Genomic DNA, 6,841 nt, shown 5'->3' on the forward strand with positions numbered 1-6,841 from the left:
TGCTATAGGGCACATGCACTTGCCAGACAGAGAGAGACAGAGAGACAGAAAGTGAGAAATCACCCCCCAGGGGGGATGGCCACACCACAATCTCTTCTCCTCCATTCTCCTCTCGGGATCTTGGGCATGCATGCACACGCGCCCAGTGTGAGTTTTAAGCCACCGGGTCTGGGATGCAAACCACAGTCGACTACGTGGGAGTCCAGCAACATAGCCATTATGCTAACTGCTGGTCCTGTAATAACCATTTTAATCATGTCATTTACTTGATTTTTTTCCATTTCTTGCTTTAGTTTTTTTTGTAAATAAGTCAGTTTTAAAAGTCTTTGTCTAGTAGATCCATGAAGTCTTTTTCAGGTATGGTTTCTGTTGGCATATTTTTTCTTCTGAATAAGCAATATTTTCCCATTTCTTTATGACCTGGAATATTTTGTGAAAACTGAACATTTGGATCTAATAATATGGTATCCCTAGAAATAAGATTCTCATTAGCCTCCAGGCTGTAATGTTTTCTGTTTCTTTTATTGCATTAGGCTATATCTGTGCCAAGAATCAAACTGAGGCATAAAATTAAGGTATTCTTTTTTTTGTCTGTAGCTTCCCCTCAGAATGCATGGTGACTTTCTGCTTTTCCCCATATATTTTATTCGGGTGTTTTGAGTGTCCTAGTCTTCTACCTCCAAAAAGGAGAAAAAGTGAAAAGACAAAAATGGTATCAGCTCTTTAATCTCCTGGAAGTCACCTCAGCCAGAAAGGAGGAGTTTGCAACAAAGGGGAATGGGAGTGGGAGATGCAAAAATGATCGCTGCCTTTGCCTGCAGCTCTGTGATCTGAAGCAGCAATCGGGGAAAAGATCCCTGCTATTTGGAGGACAGAGTCTTTTTCTTTATGCTGGGTCCTACCAGATGTATGCAGATTGCCCCAAGAACATGAGCACTGCTATCTGGCATGGGATGGAGATGTGGAGGATGTGTTGCTGCTACTCTACTAACAGTTTAAATTGACCAATTTTAATAGAAATTAACCAATTGAGCCTTCCTCTGAAAGTTGCAAGCCTTCTATACTCTAGAGTTCCAAAACAGTCACACAAGACAGAATCTGCTGCCAGTTTAATTGCCATGTAGGTGGAGAGAAAGATTTCTGGTGTTTCTTACCCCACCATCTTCTCTGGTTCTTCTCCCAGTTCTCACATACTTGCAGGAACAGGATCTCTAGTTTTTGTCTAGGTATGCTTGCCCAGAAAAAAACTGGGTATATCTCAACCTCCAAGTGACCAAATTGTGACCAGTGGGCTATAAGTGAAAACACTGGTACAAGTTTAGAAAATACCCTGAAGAGTATTCCCATTCCATCTTTTTTTTTTTTAAGTATGTATGTGTGTATGTTTGTTTGTATGTATGTATGTATGTATTTAGACCTGAGAGGGACGGAGTGAGTGAGTGAGTGAGTGAGTGGTGGGGGGGGAGGGAGGAAGCAAGCTGCCAGGTCCAGTACTCGAACCACAGTCAGCTATGTGGGAGTCCAGCGCCCTTAACCACCTCACCACCTGCCAGCCCCTCCTAAATCATCTTTAAGTTCAACATGTAGTGGGTCACAGGAATTTTGGCAGCCAATCTGGACTATGAAGATACAAGTTAATGCCAGAGAAGACAAAGAAGGAACCCTGGGTCCCTGACACCATGAGGTGCCAGACCAGAGTTGGACTACTACATTTAAGCCTCTCTCTCTCTTTAAGTTTTACTATGTGATCTGTGTGCGCTTGCCAGAAAGAGAAAGGGAAAGTGAGAAACCACCCCCCTGTTGGGGAGGGCTATGTCACAAACCCTTCTCCATGCTTCTCCCAGGATTCTGAGCACACATACACATGTACCTAGCATGTTTTTCAACCCGCTGAGTCCAGGACTTTTATCTTGTTGTTCAGTCATGCCGGATACAGCAGCCTTAACAAACATGCCACCAGCTGGCCCAAGGCCCCTCATGTTTAAAATTTTATTTATGAGACAGAATGTATGAGAGAGAGAGAGACCCTTAACAGGGTCTCATCACACTGTGATCCCTTTCCCCTAGATCTCCAGCTCATCAGGATCTTTTTTTTTTTTTTCATCGAACAAGAAGTCATAACTTTATTAATGATAGAAACAGTACAAATTTCAAACCAGGCTGCAGTATTCTTTTGGAACATGAAAAAAAGTCCTCCTTTTCAGATGATTACATTGTTAATTCCATAATAGCATTTACAATATCATTACTGTTGTTCTTCAGGGCTTGGACTGCTTTTGCTCTCAACACATTTGCTTGTGACACGACCAATTCTATGTCCTTAACTTCTACACCTGTTTCATCAACCTCTTCCTCTTCACTCGCCTCCTGTACAGTTGGAGTCTGTGTGTTTTCTTGAATGTTTGAGAGAGCTTCACCTTGAACTTTGAATTTCTCAGCAGCTGCTAGCTGTGCTTGCTGAGACAAATCCTCGATCTTGGCTTCCCCAAAAACTATGTAGGTATCTGAAGCTGGGCTCTTGTAGACATCTGGTATTGTGATGACAAAAAGGATATTCTTAGATTTCCAGATAGTGACTCTAGTAACCCCTGTAACCTGCCGAAGACCCAGTTTGGACATAGCCTTCCGTGCCTTTTTTTCACTTCCACTCTGTTTTGCTTTACTGACTGGTTCTTCATCGATTTCAGCTGCTGCTGCCAGCTGGGCTTTTGTGGTTGCCTGTGTGTAGAGCGAGCGAGAGCCAGCTCATCAGGATCTTGAGCAAATGCACTGGTGTTTTTAGATCAACTCTTGTCTCAAACCCACAGTCTTGTGACTTCTAGCACTGTTGAGTATGCTACCACTTGTGTCACCCAAGCTGGACCAGGCTTCTTTTAGATGAGAGATAAATTTCTATTTTACTTAACTAATAGTTTTTTGTCAATTGCTATTATAAACAGTTGAATCTAACCCAAATTAACATATTTAACTTATTTCCTGGCCCAGGAAGTACATTCAAAAAATAAAATTCAAGAAATACCTATGTTGTGATGTCTCTTTTCATTTATCCACTTACTCAACAAATACCTAACAGGGCCATGATTTGGAGTTCTGACACCTTGGTCAGAATTCACAAGGGAGAGATATTACCATTTGTGATCGTGTTAGCCATTACAGCTGTTAAAACAGCACAAACTAGGTGACTTACGAACAAAAATTTATTTCTCACAGTTCTGGAGTCTGGAAATCAAGTTGTCAGCAAATTCAGTGTCTGATGAAGGCCTATACCCTAGTTCACAGATAATGCCTTTTTGCTTTCCTCACATGGTGAAAGGGATAAATGAGTTCTGTCGGACTTCTCCCCCCACCCCCTCAGTTTTGCTACAGAGTGCATGTACTTGCTGGAAAGAGGGGAAGTGAGAAGGCACCTCTCAGGGAGGATGATCACACCACAATCCCTTCTCCATTCACCTCTCCAGATTTTGGGTATGTACAGACACATGGCCTGGTATGTTTCTCAAGCCACTAAGTCTAGGACTTGAACTATGCAATTGACCATATGAAATTCAGCTCCCTTGATTATCATGCCACCATCCTGACTCTGGGCCTCTTTCATAATGGCACCAATTCTATTTACATGAGCATTCCTCATTACATAATCACACACACACACACCAAAGTCCACCTCCTAATATTACCATCTTTGAGTTTGAACATTAATTTTGGAGGGACATATTCAGACCATAGCAGTCATCCACAAATACAGATGCCTCAACTTACCTTGTGAGAAACCATTAAGTGATAACCCAATGTTACCTTAAAAATGTCAGGCAATGACTGAACTCCAATAGTGTCACTATCAGAACCCAGCTGATTTTCCTTTTTCAAAAGATCTTATTCATGGGGCCAGCAGGTGACATGGTGGTCAAGGTGATGGACTCCCACATGGCTGACCATGATCCAAGTCCCAGATCTGGTGGCTTCCTTTCTGTCTCTGGTCAAAGAAAAAAAAATCTTATCCATAGTAAGAGTGCATGTGTGTGCACACAAACGTGTGAATGAGAGAATCATCTTTGACAGGGTCCTGTCATGTTATGATCTCTTTTCCCCAGTCCTCTACCTTATAGAGATTTCAAGCACGCACACATGCACCTGGCATGTTTCAGGTCTACCAGGCTAGGGATATGAACCTGTGTTCAGTCACACAGCTTCCAGTGCTATAGTTCGGTATGCTACCGTATGCATCACCCACATTGGGCCTTTTTCCCTCTTCTTTATTGAGATTAATTTTTTTTCTCTTTATTCATGAAAGAGCACATCCATGCACATGTGAGAAGGGGAGGGAGCACCTGTAAGGTTATGCTGCAATCCCCTTCCTATAGTCCTCCAGCTCATCACATCCTGGGCACTCATATGGATGCCCATTCAGGCTAAACTGTAGTCAACTTGTGGAATCTGGCTTTTTTTTTAAGTTTTTTTTGTTTTTTGTTTTTTGGGTTTTTTTTTTTTTTTTTTTTTTTTGCTGTAGGGCATGTGCACTGGCCAGAAAGACAGACAGAAAGCGAGAATGGCCACACCGCAATCCCTTCTCCTCCATTCTCCTCTCGGGATCTTGGGCATGCATGCACACGTGCTTGGCATGAGTTTAAGCCACCAGGTCCAGGACTCGAACCATGGTCAACTATATGGGAGTCCAGTGACATAGCCATTACACCAACTGCTGGTTCCAGGATATGGCTTCTTTTGAACAGTACTTTATCACTGAATCCCTAGCTGGTTCCCCTATTTGCCCCCTCTTCTTATAGATTCAAGTATAATTATGATATTACAGAATCCTGAACAAGATCTTAAAACTATTAGCTTAATTAGTATTTTATCCCAAAAGGTACAGCTTACTATGCCCCCAATTTGACTCCAAACTTACTAGGGCCTATAATAATATACAGTCCAGAGGCTTAACAACTGTTAAGAAAGCTTATATTGCACAATGGTTGCGTACATTCCAACAGATATAGACTGGATCCTACCACTTTCAAACTGTGGAACCTTGGGAAAATTATAAAACCCTGTTTCCTCACTAGCTAAAGGATGTATTATAATGTAAAAGTGCTTAGCATGGTACCAGGCACATAATCACCCCTAAGTAAATGGGACAAATTATCACACGATACCCAGTTGCCGTAATGAAAGAGAATGTGTAGCTTAAAGGGCTTCTAGAGGTGACCTGTTATGTCTCCTACAGAGGTCCAGATGTTACGAGTTCACATAAAACTGTCCTACTCTGCTAACTCTTAATCTTCCAGTTGTTACAGAAACTCCACCCATCCCAAGCACCCTTCCCATCCACCTACTTCTGCAAATTCTCCCAGTAGTGTCTCCAAGAAAAAGTTCTTACCTTCTAAGGTGAAGTCTGTATCATTTGTTCCCATGACCTCTTTGGTGATGTCTGCAGTTGAGGGCACCAATGCCTTCTAAGATGCAAAGATCCCACTAATTTTAGATTTTCTTTAAAATGTTTCTATTTTTGTTATTTTCACTTTACATAAAAAGATATGAATTAGTAATTTTTTATGACTGTTAAACTGCCAGGATTCATACATATTGTTGCATGTCACTGTAGTTTATTTTGGCTACTGTACCAAATCACCCACTTTGATGATGGGCACCTGGGTAGTTTATAGGTTTTTGCTATTGTGAAAAGGGCTACAAAGTATACTCTTGTTTGTATTTCCTGTTACATGTGTATAATTTTAGCAAATACCTAGAAGTGGTGCTGCTGGATTGTATGGTGTGTGAATGTCACATCATGTTTTTCATAATTATTTAATTTTATTATTACTTTCTTAAAGAACTGTTTTATTTAACTTTATTTTATTTTACTTTGACTAGAGAGAGAGAAAAGGAAAGTGAGAAAACAAGCTGCCAGGTCCAGGACTCAAACCACAGTCAGCCATGTGGGAGTCCAGCACCTTAACCGTCATGCCACCTGCTGGCCCCACATAGCTAATATTTCAACTTTCTGTGATTTTTCTGTTCCTATTTCATCTTCCCTTATCTTTCTGAGAATATATATTATGTATATTTTGAATTCCTTGTATTCTCAGTTTATTACTGCTTCAGAAATATGTTCATGTATTTAAAGGCATAACATATTCACAACTATGTGTAGTAGTCACCTTTGAAAAGAACTAAGATTGTGAGGAAAAATCACTTCAACTGTTCCAGATAGTGTTTCACATTATTTTATTACAAAAAAGTAAAAAGTCTTGATAAACAGAGAAGATTTCTTAGAAACTGAAGAGTGTTCTTAGGAAAACAGTATTTGCTAAAGGATACATATGCTCCAGTCATGATAAACATGTCTTCTATGTGACCCATGGTAAGTCTCCAGGGATATAATTCCTCTCTTTCCCACTCATCATTGAACCTTGGTCCTGGATATGAATGTGGAAGAGGTTGTAGAAATACAAAAAAAAAAAAAAAAAAAAGTAGAAAAACACTAAAAACACTCTCCATGGGTCAGCCAGGTGGCATGGTAATTAATGCAACTGGATCCTACAATGTCAACTGAGTTCAAGTCTCAGCCTAAACAGCTTGAAAAACACACTGGGCATATGTGTTTGCATGCCAGAAATTCGAGAGAAAAATAGAGACGCACAGTGTAGTCATCATCTCTGAGGGGTATTTTCTCACTTTCCCTTTCTCTCTCTCTGTCTCTTCCCAGTGAGCGCACATGCCCTGTAGCGAATTAAAACAAAACTAAACTAAACTAACAAACAAAACAACTCTGAAATGGATGCCAAGGCAACATAAAATTACAAGAATTCACCACTCATATGTAAATAGTTTAAAAAAAAAAAAG

General features: G+C 40.6%; 1 pseudogene; it reads right to left on the reverse strand.

Moving 5' to 3' along the window:
* Positions 1 to 2,102: 2,102 nt before the first annotated feature.
* LOC102497242 (nascent polypeptide-associated complex subunit alpha pseudogene) lies at positions 2,103 to 5,408 on the reverse strand (annotated as a pseudogene).
* Between the last annotated feature and the right edge of the window lie 1,433 nt (positions 5,409 to 6,841).

This window comes from Tupaia chinensis, unplaced genomic scaffold (genome assembly GCF_000334495.1).
Source record: "Tupaia chinensis unplaced genomic scaffold, TupChi_1.0 Scaffold143758_1, whole genome shotgun sequence".
NCBI lineage: Eukaryota > Metazoa > Chordata > Mammalia > Scandentia > Tupaiidae > Tupaia > Tupaia belangeri.